Source organism: Bos taurus, chromosome 29 (genome assembly GCF_002263795.3).
Source record: "Bos taurus isolate L1 Dominette 01449 registration number 42190680 breed Hereford chromosome 29, ARS-UCD2.0, whole genome shotgun sequence".
NCBI lineage: Eukaryota > Metazoa > Chordata > Mammalia > Artiodactyla > Bovidae > Bos > Bos taurus.
Genome location: NC_037356.1, coordinates 38,571,310 through 38,587,927, shown reverse-complemented (window position 1 = coordinate 38,587,927; position 16,618 = coordinate 38,571,310). Strand labels below are relative to the sequence as shown.

Sequence of the window (16,618 nt, the reverse complement as noted above, 5' to 3'; positions counted from 1 at the left end):
TGGAGCAGAAATTAAAGCAGGAAGGATACAACCTCCAAGTTTAACAGGAAGACTCAGATAGGTCTGGCCCTCAGGTAGGCACTATTCTTTCCTAGTGGTTCTTCCTTCCCTCCTGGGTCCTGTGCAAGCTGCCTACCTCCTGGTTATTGGGTTGTGAATTCCTCCTCCCTTCTCTTGCAAATATCCATGCAGTCTCACTTGTGGATTCCTCTCTACCCAGGCCCTATCCCTCACCTGCAGATGGCAATAAAGAAGGGAAAACCAAGGAGGCTGCCAAGATCATTCTTTCTAAAAATGTCTGAATTCCTTCTCCTCACAGACCCTCTCCTGAATCATCTAGATCTCCAACTAGATGACTCAGTAGCTTAGCAGGGGAGTGGAGATGAAGTTAGGGTTGGAGGTAAGGTTTTCAGGTATGGGGGGGTGGTTTTCAGATGGCAAGAGAAGAGTTGGAGTAAGGAGTATGTGGTCCTCCAAACACTCACTCATCAGGGACATGCCTGAATCTTCTATTCTGGTCCCCTTTGGGTATCACAAGACAGAAAGTTCATTCTATAAACTTCTTACTACAAAACAATTTCAAACATAACAAATATAAGAAAGAAGAGGGTCATGAACCCTACATTTCATCATTCAGTATCAATAACTACAAAACTAACCTCTTAGTCCCACAGGTTGTCATAGACCACAGACTGTGCAACATCAAGGTGGTGGACAATTGAGTTCCCGGTGAAGACATTCTTGACTTGCCTCAGGTCTTTCTCGCTATGTTCTCATTTGTTGTGGGGGAAGGGAAGGAGGAAGAGAGAATATAAGAGAGCAAAAGAGGGAGAGGCTAATCCCATCATGAGGGGCCACTATCAAAACCCCATGTCAACTTGTGTACCTCTCAAAGGCCCTACTTCCTAATACCATCACATTGGGAGTCAAGAGTGGACACAATTCAATCCATAGCAGCTATGCAGTTCTGTTTTTAAATCAAGACAGACTGTCATTTTCTTCTCTATTTTACTCCTTATTCATTTTTCCTGAAGTGTTTTAGGGACAAGATGAACACTTCACAAAATATACATAATGAGTGTTTGGGGTAAAATGGTAGGATGTGAAAAAAATGCTCATGTGTTCCCAATAAAATTAACATCTAATATCCAGTCTATGTACAAATTTCCCTGATTCTCAAAAAGCAGTTTTCAGAATTTATTGAAAGAATGTAGTCATATGTTGCACTTGGTTGTTCTCCTTTAAGACTAAATAGCTGTCCCTCTCCCAATTTTAATGTCATTTATTTGTTCAGAAACTGGGCGGAAGCAGAGTGGTTTGTCTTACAGAATGTCCCACTATTGGGTTTAGAGCAAGAGTCCACAACACCAGCACAGTGAGTGGTTTAGTGCAGGAGTCCACAATACCAGCACAGTGGGTCAGGACAAGTACCAGTCCAGTCCTTGGTCTATTAGGAACCAGACCTCCACAGCAGGAGGTGAGCAGCAAGCCAGTGAGTGAGGCTTCATCTGTATTATAGCTGCTCTCCATCACTCTTTCATCACCCGCAGAAGGGACAGTCTAGCTTGTTTTCCTGGAACTGTTTGTAGTTACATAACCTATGCTTAATAGAAACAAAAATAGCATAAATATTGATGATTATTTTCCTTTCTCAGTGCTCAGAATAATGAGTTGGTGCCCTAGCAATCTATCACAGTGACAAATCAGATGTTGCCTATTAACATTTGGACACATTCAGCCAGCTTAAAATTGAAAATTAAAAAACTAAGATCATGGGATCCAGCCCCATCCTTCATTGCAAATAGAAGGAAAAAAGTTGGAAGTAGTGACAGATTTCTTCATCTTAGCCTCTAAAACCACTGTGGATGGTGCCTGCAGCCATGAAATCAGAGGACATTTGCTTCTTGGCAGGAAAGCTATGACAAACATAAACAGTGTGTTGAAAAGCAGAAACATCATTCTGTCCAACAAACTGGTAGATCCTTTTCATTTGGATTCCAAAACTTTCTGTCCAGTTCCCACTGGGCTTCGAAGTGCCCTAGCTTTCTAGTCCTCCACGATTCCCAAGATTATTTTGTGCATTTCCTTAGTCCTGAAATCAGCCATCTCTTTAAGAATCCATGCATCATCTGATGGGAAACATATTTAGAAGCTACTTGTTAGACCTCAGAATTGTCACTGTTATCAAGCTGTCATTGCTTGTAGGCTTTCTGTTGGTCAGAGTAGGAAGTACAGATTTTCCTTAAAAAATAAAATAAATATAATTAGTTGGTACAAACTTATGCTTTCAGTTCAAGATGTAAGACAGCAGGGTTTGAATTAAACTTCTTTATGTTATGTGTGAACCTCTTTTTCTAGCCACTGAAAGGCTTACTTCAGAACATTAGTATTAATTATTGTCTTGCTTTTACCTGTTAACATGCATATGATTCTGTCACAATAACATAAGTTATGAGGAACAATAAGTTGTTGAATATAGTTTTAGGTTTCTTTCCTCTTTTTCTTTTGATTTCCTTTGGTTTTGTTTTGGATGGGCAGTATTTTTGTTTTTCCTTAGAAGATATTCCACTCTGAATGCAGTCATAATTCTGAATTTTAAAGCCACTTAAGTAATGTGTTGTATGGGCAGCTAGTCACCAACTTGATGCAATTAGAATTATCAGTCTCTTTCTTAATTTGTTCAGTTCAATTCAGACCTTTCACTTATGTCTGTCTCTTTGCAATGCCATGGACTGCAGGATGCCAGGCTTCCCTAAGCATCACCAACTCCTGAATCTTACTCAACCTCATGTCCATTGACTTGGTGATGCCATCCAACCATCTCATCCTGTCTTCCCCTTCTCTTCCTGCCTTCAATGTTTCCTACATCAGGGTCTTTTTCAATGAATCAGTTCTTCCCATCAGGTAGGCAAATAATTGGAGCTTCAGCTTCAGCATAGTCCTCCCAGTGAATATTCAGAACTGATTTTTTTTAGGATGGATTGGTTTGATCTCCTTGCAGTCCAAGGGACTCTCAAGAGTCTTCTTTAATGCCATAGTTCAAAAGGCATATATGTGTATCCTTTGTCAATGATGTCATATTCCCCCTGTTGGGATTTAACCATGAGAACTGAATTTAAACATGTAAAAATGAGGATTAAGTCACAGTGCTCCATCTAAACACACCTGGTAACAGGAGAGGCTCCTGTTGTATTCAAGGGACAGGCATGGATAGATCTCAAGCAGCAATAGGCCCTGGGAGTCCTGGATGACTTATTAAACACGATTGTCTTTACTTTGGCTGCCACAGTTGTTTTGTCTTCTTTGATTGGGAAGACATTTCAAAATTATTTTTTTATATGTTTTGTTTGGCAGACAAAATTTTTCATGACATAGACACTATGGGGAAATTATATCAGAAATATATCCACTTATCTTCAGCAGTTAAATTTTGTTGGTTTGTATGTCCCTTGTGATCTTTCTTTATAAATAGAAAGGAAACACACATGTTTAGTATGCATTAAGTCTCTTTGTAAATCAACAGACATGAATTAAATTCTTCTCTGTCCCCACTGCACTCCCAACTCTAGGCAAGAAATAAAAATCTGCAGAGACTGAAGGCTGATTCCAGCACATTGCTGTGGAGATTTCATTCCCACTGTTTTTTGGGAAAAAAATTAGTTGCTAGCATTAAAATCAGTAGATTGTACATAAATATCCAAACTTCCAATTCTCCTGAAAACATGGCCAACTGGCCTGCTTTCCAGCATGGGTGAAGTGAAGGAAAGGCTGCTCCCAGTGGTAAGGCCTGTGTGGCCCAGGGTTCAACATGGCCACCTAGTCCTAGTATCATATCCTCTGCCTCCTGGGGCCATGATTTTGTGATAACTAGACTGCTAGCTCTCTTAAGATAAAGACTACTTTTGTCGTGATCAACTTTGACTTTGAAGCCTTTAACCCAGAGACTAACACATGGTTCTTCCTTGTACATTTTTTGGATGCTATAAAATACATTTTGGATGCATATGACATTTCTTCCAATACTGAAACCATGGAATTGAAGTACTGCTTTGCCCTAAATCTTTGTTTCAGACTGGCATCATAGGTGCCCCTGATGTCTGCCATTAGACCCACTACCTAAAGCCCATTGTGTGTCCCTGGGCTGTCCCTGAAAGTCTTCACTTTGTCATTTGACAACTTATCTTCCTAGCAATCTCCTCTCCAATGAAGACAGCAATGCATATCTCATGAAGTGGCTAGGAAGATGACATGAAAACACGAATGTCGAGCTTGGACCTTAGTGTCCATTTTTATGATGTTCTTAGCAGGTTTTTTCTCTAAGTAGGCAAGGTTCTCCATCTTCTTAGATGTCCGTGTACACAAGTTTGATTTTCCAGCCAAGCTTCAAGGAAGAGATTACAGTTCAATTCTCTGTATTCTGTGAAGGTTCAAAGTCCACTCGCCAAGGACACTGATGAAGGTAAAGATTATATCGAGACTTTTTTGATTTTTTTCAGACCTATTAGTGGCCTAAAACTAGGGCATGTCAGAGCATATATACCTAGCGGCTCCTGGTCACCACTACATGCTAAGAACCAGGACTGCTCTGAATACTTGGAGCCAGGAAAGAAGCATGAAGTGGCTTGTGCTCCTCGACCTGGTGGCCTTCTCAGATTGCAGAGTCATGTAAGTATGGAGACTGTAAGCCACATCATCTTCCTTTCTGTGATTTTTCTTTTCATCTGATTATTCTTCTACTCATCATGTTTAGAACAGAATGGAATATTTCCCCGACAATCTTAAAGTTTAACCCTTACTTATTGATAAGTACCTTGTTATAGGAACTGTGGGACCCAAGGTTCTTGGTGTAGGTTTTCATAGTTGCCCAACTCTGGGGTCCAGTCATGTCATGATCTATTGAAATTGGAAATCCTTGCAATTGTTCGTGCACAGTCAATGCAGATGTAGGTGTGGTCCTGTGGAATAGCACTTTTCTACCTTTTATTTGTCATGTCCTCTTTGTTCCCTCTCTACTTCAGTGTGTATATGTCTATGTCTGCATCTCAGTATCACTATCGTTTATCTCTCCATCCCTTTGGAAGTCTCTGTGTGTTTCTCTCTGTGGTGCTTTCTTTTAAATTTTCTCTTAATTTTCTACATTTCCTGAACTTGCTCCCTATCTCCTGGATTCTTCTTTCAACTCTCTCTTCTCTTTTAACTTGGACAAAGATTGGGAGAGCTACTTATACAGTGTTTTATATCTGACAAGCAGTGTGACCACAGCCAATTCACAAACCTCTTGCATTTCAAATTCCTCCCTTGTAAAATAGGATAGGAATTCCCCTTCTACCTCCATCCCTGAGCTTCTATGAGAAAGATACAGTGGGGTGACAACAGCAATGCTAATGGCTGTCATTGTTGAGACTTCCTATTTATCAGGTACCTTATATCCACCACTTCACTTATCCCCAAGATATCCTATTTGGAGGGTTTGAATCATTACATTCCACCATTTTACCAAAGGGGAGACTGCGACCCCGCATTGTCATATGGCTTACCTAACATTACAGAAGAGAAGCTTTATTCAAACCTATGTCTTTGCCATGGAATATGCATAAAATTCTTATAATAAGATGATTCATAAAAATGATTAGAAAATACACAGTGCCATTACAATGACAGTTATACCTCAACACTGACAGCTAAATGGAGCATCTTCTTTGTTTTCTTTGTCAAATGTTCAGTGAAAGAATACCTCTAAGGCAAGTGAAGATCATGAGAAATACCTTAAGTGAAAAAAAAAAAAAACACTTTCACTGAACAATTTCCTCAGGGAACATGCTTACAGACTGTCTCAGATTTCTTCTTGTGGCTCAAATATAACTATTCACCCCCTGAGGAACATCATGGATGTGAGGGTTTTGGGAGGATGGTGCTCCACAGCGCCCCCTGGTGCTCTAGCTTAACATTGGGGCCCATTTGGAGATGCCTCGTGGGATGTTGGGGCTGGGGCTCCTGCAAGAGGCAGAAACACTGGGCCAAAGGAACCTCACGCAGAGGAGAAGGCACTATCATCCTCAACTCTTGTCTTGGTGACTGGGCCCAGAAATTACCAGGTGGCAGGTAAACATCCATTTCTGTGTCAAAGATGTGTCATTAGTTTGAGGGAGATTGTTCCTTCTGAGCAGAAGGCAATGACGACCCGCTACAGTACTCTTGCCTGGAAATACCCCTAAAACAGAGAGGCCTGGTAGGCTGCAGTCCATGGTGTGGCTAAGAGTTGGACACGACTGAGCGACTTCACTTTCACTTTTCACTTTCCTGAATTGGAGAAGGAAATGGCAACCCACTCTAGTGTTCTTGCCTGGTGAATTCCAGGGATGGTGGAGCCTGATGGGCTGCTGTCTATGGCGTTGCACAGAATCAGACATGACTGAAGAAACTTAGCAGCAGCAGCAGCAGCTCCTTCTGAACTAAGGGAGTCAACTAGTTATAGATGAAGAGTGAACCATCTCTGATCAGTAGGTAGAACCAACTGCAAAGCAATTGTGAATAACCAGGCAGAGTAATTCAGTTTGGACAGATGCAAGAACCACAGCAGTAAAAAGTTAATGAACCCGTATTCTGTGTAAGGCCATCAGAATCTAACACAGTGCTTACTGTTTTTAGATTAGAAAAAGGGCTTATTTTGTTTCAAGAATGCTCATGTCAGCCTGAGAGATAGGCAAAGTGTAAATACATGTCAAATGAAAGGGTCACTTGTGTGGTGTTCATTGAATGTGGTCTGAGTTTAGAGGGAGTGGCTGAGGTTGATCAAGAAAGGCCTCCTGGAGAAGGGGGTGCTAAGGCTGGGTTTGAAGAGACTACAGAGTTTCTCAAATGAAGGCACCAGGACTTCCCTGGGTGTCCAATGTTCCTGGAGGCCCAGTGATTATGCCTCTGCACTTCCAATGCAAGAGGTACCACTTCAATGCCTGGTCATAGAATCAATATCCTGCATACAATGTAGCACACGAAAAAAAAAATCAAATGCAAGCACCTCTGTGATCAAAGGCTGTGAGCCTCACAGTGGTTGGAAAGTGATCTCAAGAGATATATGACACCCATAGGGACATATCAGTGTGGGAAGAGAGGGTAGGCAGTTCTGCACCAACCCACTCCCTCTTTCTCCCTGCAGATGCTCTATGTAGGTAACATCACCACTGGAACACCCCCTCAGGAATTCCAGGTTATCTTTGACACAGGCTCATCTGACTTGTGGGTGCCCTCCCTCTTTTGCCCCCGTCCAGCCTGTTATGAGAATAGACACCCTCTACCCAGACCATCCTTCACTTGCCCTGCCGCCCTGTTTCCACCCTTGGCACATGATGACACTCGTGTCTGCAGCTAGACAAGTTAGGTTCAGTCATTACAAGTCTTCCACCTTTTGGCCTACCCAAAAGACCTTCAGGATCGCCTATGGATCTGGGACCATGAAGGGATTTCTTGTTTATGACACCGTTCCGGTAACATGTAAAGAGAAGCGGAGTCAGGACTGGCGATGGAGTGACCCCTTCTTGTAAAATGGATGCAGGACCATCTGGAAGGACTCTTCCTAGCCTAAATCCCATAGACATTGCCCATCTTACCCACAGTATCCTGTCCCTGGGGAGGCAGTGCCGTGGTGACACATGAGCAAATGGATTAGCTAACCCAGATAGTGGCTTGAGGTGTGAACTTGCAGCTACTCTGCCCATGAGCAGATCAAGGTTCATTTTGCTGGGAGTGAGAAGAGGGGAAAAAATCATCCACTTTTATATTCACAGACTGTTCCAAGCACTTTCAGGTAATAATTGGTTTAATCCTGCATCTACCCCACACAGCAGGTGGTTAGCTCATGAGACATATGAAGAAACTGAGGTGCAGACAGCAAGGGTTGCTTGTGTCACACATGTGGTAAACGGTGGAGCTGGGTTGACTTTTTATGACTGAAGTTGCTATAGGGTGTTAGGGACAGGACAAAACTGATCTGGGGACACTGGGGGCAGTCAAGGGCTTCAGGTATCCATAGTGGGAAACTAGAGGCCAGAGAAATTAAAGGGCCTGATAAATGAGTTCTCACTCTACAGTGGCTTTGAGAGTCTAATAAAATGTATGGCTTGCCTCCCCAAAGTGCTTGTGTAGTTCCCCTCTCTCTCTTTCTCTCTCATACACACTCACACAAATACACACATATCCCCAAAAGTGAATTTCCCAGACTGTATTTTCATATATCCCTGCAAGCAAGATTGTGATTTGGCTTCTGTCTTCCTGGACAGAGGCAGAATCCACAGTACCTTACAGAGAATTCAGTCCATTCCTGTCATTAGGTCATAGTGATTCCAGAGAAGACGACCTTGCTCTCGACTCATTTTGTCCACAAGGGGGCACGCACAATGGGTCCTGGCCTGACTCTTGGTTGCCCCACCTGGACAGAAGCCACAAGGCCAGTTTGACGCACTCAGGTGGTGTTTTTCAGAAGGGCAGATGTTTTAAAATTCACAGCTTCTCACAAATGGAACCCAAATTCCCCTCCCAGGTTGGTCTAACCGTCTGAGGTCCACCAAAGACACAGCCCAGCCTCATTTCTTCTCTGCGGATTTAATGGCAATAAAACCCCAGCCCAGTCCTAGTCCCACTTCATGTATCTGTTAAGTGGGAACATTCTTCTCTCCCACAGATTGGGGACCTTGTAAGTACTGACCAGCTGTTCAGTCTAAGTGTTGTGGAATACGGGTGTGAGGGTGCACCTTTTGATGGCATCTTGGGCTTGAACTACCCCAACATATCCCTCTTTGGAGCTATCCCCATCTTTGCCAACCTGAAGAATCAAGGTGCCATTTCTGAGCCTGTTTTTGCCTTCTACTTGAGCAAGTAAGTCTGAGATGGACAATCCCTTTCTCCAAATTAGCTGTAAGACGCTTTTAGTTGCATGAAAATTATAGAACACTTGATAAAGAAGAATCCTGAGAGATAATCTAAGCCAGGATAAATATAGCCCCAGGCTTGTACCTGCCTTCAACCCTGGCTTGTATAAATAACCTTTTATTGGAACACAACCCTGTTCCTGGGCTCAAAACCAGTAATTTGATCTAGGGGGGTGAGTGAGGAGGAAGACTAATGGAAGGCAACAGGAAACAAATTGGAGGAAAAAGCAATATGATTTACTTATGAATTTGATCAGGAAGGAAGGAGAAGGATGGTGGATATCTTTCCTTCCTCATTAGCATCCACTGGGAGCCCAGGACCAGCTACCAAATTTGCAGGAGCCAGTGAAACATGAATGTGTGGGACACAAAACAGACATGTGGGACCTCTTGTTCAATAAATATTAGGCATTTAAAGACAGGGAGAACAAAGGTGGGGTCCCTTCTGAGTTGAGGCCCTTTGGACAGTAGAGGTCACAGGTCAATGGTGCCAACTCTGGGTGACCTGAACCCATACCCTTAGAACTCCCATGCTTTAATTTTCCTGAAAAATGACAAGCTAGACAAGGAGAAAGCCATTATGCTTCAGCATCATGTCCTCTGAGTGTGTCTGAGCACTCAGGTTGCAGAAGGTAGGGCATCTTCAGAAGATAGAGTGGGTGGCACCCAGCCAGGTGACTCAGATTCTAACCTCCTCTGTGCCACTCATTAGCCAGTAATAGACCTCAGTCTGGATCTCAATCGCTCCGAGACTCGATTTCTGCATCTGTATGTGGGGACCTTATTAGGGCCTGGATGGGTGGACCAGCACAGCTCTCAGACAGTGCTGTTGTTACTGTCCTCCAAGGATCCCCCCCTCTCTTCTCCCTAAACGTGCAGGGCGAAAGGTAGTGTGGTGATGTTTGGTGGGGTGGATAAATCCTACTGCCAGGGAGCACTCAACTGGGTACCATTAATCCACGCCAGAGACTGGAGTTACACATGGCCAGGTAAGCCTCTCCCTCTGAGGGTCAGCCCAAATAATGCTCCAGCTACTGTACATGGACACAGGCAGACACACACAAATACATTCTCAAACACACAGTCAAACAGACATATACACCACCCACAATGACACAGACAGACACACAGACACTTGGAAACACACAAGCAGATACATATAAACCTACACAAAGATACATAAAAACATGCATATCTAGTCAGAGACACACAAGCACTCACAGAGACACATATAAACACACATACAAACACATATACAAACAAACACACAAGCAGATAGATATACAAACAACCAATGTGTTCATAATCCCCAGGCGTTCTGACCAGGGCTCTGACCAGGGTCCTAAAACGGTCCAGAGAGGTCTGTGTAGCTGGAAGAGGATTGCACCCACTGCCCTGTAAAGCATGGAGCATGGTTAGAGGACTCTACAGTGTGGTGAACAGAGGACCAGGGAGAATTTCTCCAGCCTGAACAGAGGTATAAGATGACCAACTGTCCGGGGCTACCTGAGACATAGGAAGTTCTCAGTACAGATAAATGTCAGTTTAAAAACAAGGAAAATCCTGAGCAAATGGGGAGAACTGGTCTCCTAAGGGAGCAATTACTGAGCAGTGTAGAGAGATTTGCTGGAGTCTTAAGATGTGAAAGCAACTAATAAAAAAGACACCCTATGTTCATGGGCACACAGTGGGGCAGGGGCTATAACAGAGAATCAGGAAGCTGGGATCCAGGAATGACCCGAGGATAAGAGGCATAATTGATAGGATTCTGTGTGATACCCTCAGACAAAAGCTGACCTGTCCTTTGGAGTTTCTGTGGGCTAGTCATGTATTTCCTGGCCAGGGTCTCAGCATCTGAGCTGGTTGTAGGAGCAGTGCTGGCAGACACCCTCTCCCAGAGGAGCCTGTCTATCCCACCACTGTGAGAATCTGCTCCCCTCGCAAACCTCCATCTTCAGTCTGCAACTGACTCGTTATTTGTTCCCCACACAATACAGCTCTCTGGATGTTTTTCATTCATTATTCACACTGTCTTCATTCACTCACTGAACAGAGAAGCCTTGGGCATACACGGTGTGCCAGGCACTTTAAGGAGGTAATGAGAATAAAACTCGCCCTCCCATCTAAGAAGGCAGATGAACAGGAAATGAGACACACATACAGTAAATTGTGACTTTGGTACATGCTAGACATGAGGAAGTATCTACAAAGAGACTGTCAAGAAAGGAGACTGATAAACACCAGGGGAAAGACTTCCCTGAAACCATGACAATTAAGCTGGAATCTGGAAGATAAGAAGAAATTTGCTAGTTAAAGGGGAGGGGGCTCCTCTAGGAAGGAAGACCAGCTTGTGTCAAGGTGCAAAAGAGCCTGGTGTATTCAAGTACTGCATTCGAGAATGTCAAGGAAGATGTCGTGTTGAGAGTAAAGGAAGAGGGCAAGAGACAAAGGGCTATTTAGAAGACAGACGGGAAGGGGGCATCTCTGGGGAAACTCAGAATGACCTTGATGCCTGCTTAGTCACACTGTGTCTCAGCATCTCCATGAAAAGAAAGGTTATTGCTTGTTCTGGCTGCTGTTAGCCCTTTGTGGATACTGGGACATCACTGATCCTTGGCCCAAGAAGACTGGTCAATAACATCCAGAAACTCATTGGTGTCATGCCAAGGGGTTCCGAGGTGAAGGGTCATGTCCCAGGGTCACTCCCAGTCTCCACACACAAGAAGGATCTCCAGGGCCAACCTCTCTCCCTCTCTCTCTAATAGCACTACGTTGCATGTTTTGTGGTCAGTACCCTGCCCTCTATTATCTTCACCATCAACGGCATCAACTACCCAGTCCCAGCTCAAGCCTACATTGTCAATTTGAGGGGAGAACCCTGAAAGGTGGTTCTCAAATAGGATCTTGCAGGAATCCTTGTGCTGCTGCTGGGAGGAGGGCGCCCTTTGCAGGTCATTTCACACTATTATAGATGCTGCTGAGCCCAGGGGCTGCCAGAGCCTCCCACAAGATGAACCGTTTAAGAATAAAGGGCAGTCTGTGACACTGATCATCCTGAAATAAATGTGGAGACACCACGCCATGCTCACATAGTGGGAGTCACAAGGAGAGGGGAACACTCAGGTCCTCAATGTTCAAAAAGCTTCAGTTCAATCTGAATTCTCAGAAGGATGAACACAGAAAGTCAGCTCCAGCGATCCTTGAAATAAGTCATGTGACAAGGAGAATGACTGGGGACACTCCCAGTGTGCCCTTTCACCATAGGGATTAACAGTCTCCCTTTCCTTCTCGCAGTTTTCCTGGTTTGGATGATAAATTACATGGTCACCCTAGTTCTCGGATGCATCTTCCCCTTACTCTGGCCGGGTGCCCCCTTTGTGAGTTGGGATACCCGACCCCTCTGTGGGGAGGCTGGATGTTAATGTGAATAAAGGGTGCAAGGTGACTGCTCAGCCCCAGCACAGGGTGGAGGCTTCATGTCAGCTCCCTGTGGGAGTTCAGACCTGGCTGATGGGCTGAAAGAAGGCTTTGAGGAAGAGAGGGAATTTCAGGAATTCTAAAACTGTAAACTCATGGAGCCATGTGGAGGGTTGCTTGGTTCTAGGAAAAACTGCACTGGATTCCATGCAAATGGCATCCCAAGGTGCTCTGTATTGGGGCACTGGGGACTTACTTGGGATGATGAGGGCTACAGACAGATGGCGGGGATGGGGAACCAGAGTACATTACCCACCCAAGCCTGGAGTGGCCAAAGAGGGTGAGTGCAGGCCGAAGGAGGCTTCCCAGAGTTCCTGAGTTAAGTTTTCAAGAACGTACTGTGGTCACACTGCTCTATTTAAGATGGATAACCAACAACGAGTTACTATGTAGCACTGGGAATTCTGCTTAATTATATGACAACCTGGATGGGAGGGGTATGTTTGGGACCAGGATACATGGATATATATGGTTGAGTCCATTTACTGTCCACCTGAAACTAAGAATTTTGTTAATCAGCTATGTTCCAATACAAAATAAAGTTTTTAAATAAAGTATGGATTGTGGGGACACAGGAGGAGAACCAGCATTCTCTGCAGAGAAAACAAAGAGCAGGAGTCAGAAGGAAAGAAACAAGGAGAGAGGAGAACTATGGACACTGTTTTTCTTTTGTAAAAATTTTATTCAGTTCAGTTCAGTTCAGTCACTCAGTCATGTCCGACTCTTGCAACCCCATGAATTGCAGCATGCCAGGCCTCCTTGTCCATTAGCATCTCCAGGAGTTCACTTAAACTCATGTCCATCGAGTTGGTGATGCCATCCAGGCATCTCATCCTCTGTCATCCCCTCTTCCTCCTGCCCCCAATCCCTCCCAGGATCAGAGTCTTTTCCAATGAGTCAACTCTTCACATGCAGTGGCCAAAGTAGTGGAGTTTCAGCTTTAGCATCAGTCCTTCCAGAGAACACCCAGGGCTGATGTCCTTTAGAATAGACTGGTTGGATCTCCTTGCAGTCCAAGGGACTCTCAAGAGTCTTCTTCAACACCACAGTTCAAAAGCATCAATACTTCGGTGCTCAGCTTTCTTCACAGTCTAACTCTTACATTCATACGTGGCCAGTGGAAAAACCATAGCCTTGACTAGACGGACCTTTGTTGGCAAAATAATGTCTCTGCTTTTGAATATGCTATCTAGGTTGGTCATAACTTTCCTTCCTAGGAGTAAGTGTCTTTTAGTTTCAAGCCTGAAGTCACCATCTGCAGTGATTTTGGAGCCTGAAAAAATAAAGTCTGATACTGTTTCCCCATCTATTTCCCATGAGGTGATGGGACCAGATGCCATGATCTTCGTTTTTTGAATGTTGAGCTTTAAGCCAACATTTTCACTCTCCTCTTTCACTTTCATCAAGAGGCTTTTTAGTTTCTCTTCACTTTCTGCCATTGAAGTGTGGCTAATCTTCAGTGTTGCATTAAGTTCTGCTGCACAGCAATGTGACTCAGTTATACACATACAGAAATACATATTCTTTTTCTTATTATTTTTCATGTGATTTATGACTGGATATTTAATATATTTCCTTATTCTCGACAGTAGGACTTTGTTCTTTATCATTCCTCTGTATCCCCAACTCCCAGTCCTCCCCTCCGACACACCCTTCCTCATGGGAACCTCACGTCTTGGCCCTTTTTGGTTGTGGATAAAACTCTCATATCCCCTGCTAATGCGAAAATCCCTTGATACTTATCAAAAGAGGGACATAAAACCAAGAATTGTGCTGGGTCTGGATATTTGTGGAAGTCGCAGGTAAGGGCTCAGGCTGACTGGTGTGTGTCTCTGACTCCTCCAGGATTCTAGAGGCCACTGCTATACCACCATTAAAGAGAACACAGAGAGGACATCTAGAGAGACCTGGATCCTGGGTGACATCTTCCTGAAGTTGTATTTCTCAGTCTTTGATCAAGGAAATGACAGGATTGACCTGGCACAGGCAGTATAAATGCTTGGAGTCATTCAGGAATCAGTAAGGCCACTCCGAGCAAGCACTAAATCACACTTAGGGTACTCCTGGCCAGGATGCTGGTGAACTGTATTTGGTGGTCTGCACACCCTATTCTCATTAAAGAATAAAAAGGGTTTCATTCATAAGGGTGCTGAAACAAACAGGTGCCTCTGTTTGTGTCTGGGAGGTGTACAATGATGCGGAAGGATAGAGAACAAAATCTGAATCACAGTTGAGAGGAACCCACCTCCAACTGGGTTCAATAAAAAGGGAGACTCATTGAAATGATTCTGAGAATCCAGGACACAAGAATCAGAGCAAATGCAAAGGTCTATGTGACTGGACCCAAGAAATCAGAAGTCATCAGTTCTCTATTTCACACCCTCACTCTTTCCCTTCCTTCTTCTCTGATGGTCTTAGCCTGACAACTTTCTTCCTGGCTTCTACACCTACTGAGGGAGTCCAAGCCACCTGCCCTAGGGTTTTATATCCTGAAGGCATCTCCAATAAGGAAAGAAAAGATTGAAGACATCAGAGTTCGAGGGTGTTCTCTGAACGACCCACCTCAGATCACATGTACAGTCCTAGATTAGCCATCCTGGCAGGGCCATCAGGTCCTTTGATTGACTTTACATTTTGTATGGCTCTGACCCAGCAGCACACATGATTTTCAATTTCCTCCAGAACTACATAACTGAATCTGGGGAGAGGCAGCCCCAAAGAAAGAAACTGGGAGATAGTCTAGGCCATGGAAGTTTGTGATGACCCACCAACTCCACCACCTCCTCATTCAGAGGAATTATAAGGGATAATGAAATAGACTCTCTTCATCCCATCTCAGATGAACTTATCCCTGGGCTTCTCCTCCAGGGGATTTTGGGTGAGGTACTTCATGGAGAGCTGGTTCCCTTTTGTCCCACAACCATTCACCAGGTCTCTGTCACATATGCCTGCTCTGTCATTTCCAGTCCTACTTGGTAAGCCGTGACCCCAGTGGATCCCTGAGCCATCCCCCTCCTCCAGGGCCCAGAATGCCCCTTCCTTAGCCTCCAGTGCTGCTGGGGAGAATGCAACCATGTTATCGGGAGACCCAGGGTACACAGAGCCTTCAGCATTTCTGAGCTTCTCCATGGGTGAGGCTACAAACTGTTTGCTTGGAGCTGCCATGGTTAGGTACTTTTGCAGTGGAAGCATCCTTTCTGTCCACCTGGAGGCCCTCAGTTGATGCCTCAGCTGAGACAGCAGGGGTCAGAGGTTGATTTCCTTTCAGATTGACTGGTTTGATCTCCTTGCTGTATAAGGGACTCTCAAGAATCTTCTCAAGTACCACAGTTCAAAAGCTCAATTCTTTGGCATTCACCATTCCTTATGGTCCAGATCGCATATCTGTACCTTATTACTGGAGAAACCTAAGCTTTCACACTACAGACCTCTGTAGCAAAGTGTGTCTCTGCTTTTTGATACACTGTGCAGGTTTTTCAGAGCTTTTCTTCCTTCCAAGGAGCAAGTGTGTTTTAATTTTGTGGCTGCAGTCAAAGTCCATGGTGATTTTGAAGCCCAGGAAAATAAAATCTGCCACTGTTTCCACTTTCCCCTCATCTATATGCCATGAAGTGTTGGGACTGGATGCCATGAATGTTGAGTGTCTTTTTGTGAATAGTTTTTTTGAGTGTTGAGTTTCTTCATCTCCTCTCCTCATCGAGAGGCTCTTTAGCTCTTTTTTGCTTCCTGCTGTTAGGGCAGTGTCATCTTTATATCTATGGATGTTGATACTTCTCCCAGCAATCTTGATTCCAGCTTGGGATTTATCCAGTCCAGCATATTGAATGATGTAGCTTACATATAAGTTAAATAACCAAAGTGACAATGTATACCTTGTCATTCTCCTTTCCCAGTTTTAAATCTTTCAGTTGTTCCGTGTCTGATTCTAACTGCTACTTTTTGACCTACATAGAGACTTGCTAGGAGAAAGGTAAGGTGATCTGGTACTCCAATTTCCTTAAGAGTTTTCCACAGTTTGTTGTGGTCCACACAGTGAAAGGCTTTAGCATAATCAGTGGAGCAGATGGAAATGTTTTTCTGGAATTCCCTTGCTTTCTCTATGATCCAATGTATGTTGGCAATTTGATCTCTATTTCCTCAAACGAGTTTGTATATCTGGAAGTTCTCAGTTCATGTACTGTTGAAACTTAGCTTGAAGGATTTTGAGCATTACCTTG

General features: G+C 44.0%; 1 pseudogene; it reads left to right on the top strand.

Moving 5' to 3' along the window:
• The first annotated feature begins 4,612 nt into the window (after window positions 1-4,612).
• On the top strand, window positions 4,613-14,396 carry LOC784923 (pregnancy-associated glycoprotein 1-like; annotated as a pseudogene).
• Window positions 14,397-16,618: the final 2,222 nt, after the last annotated feature.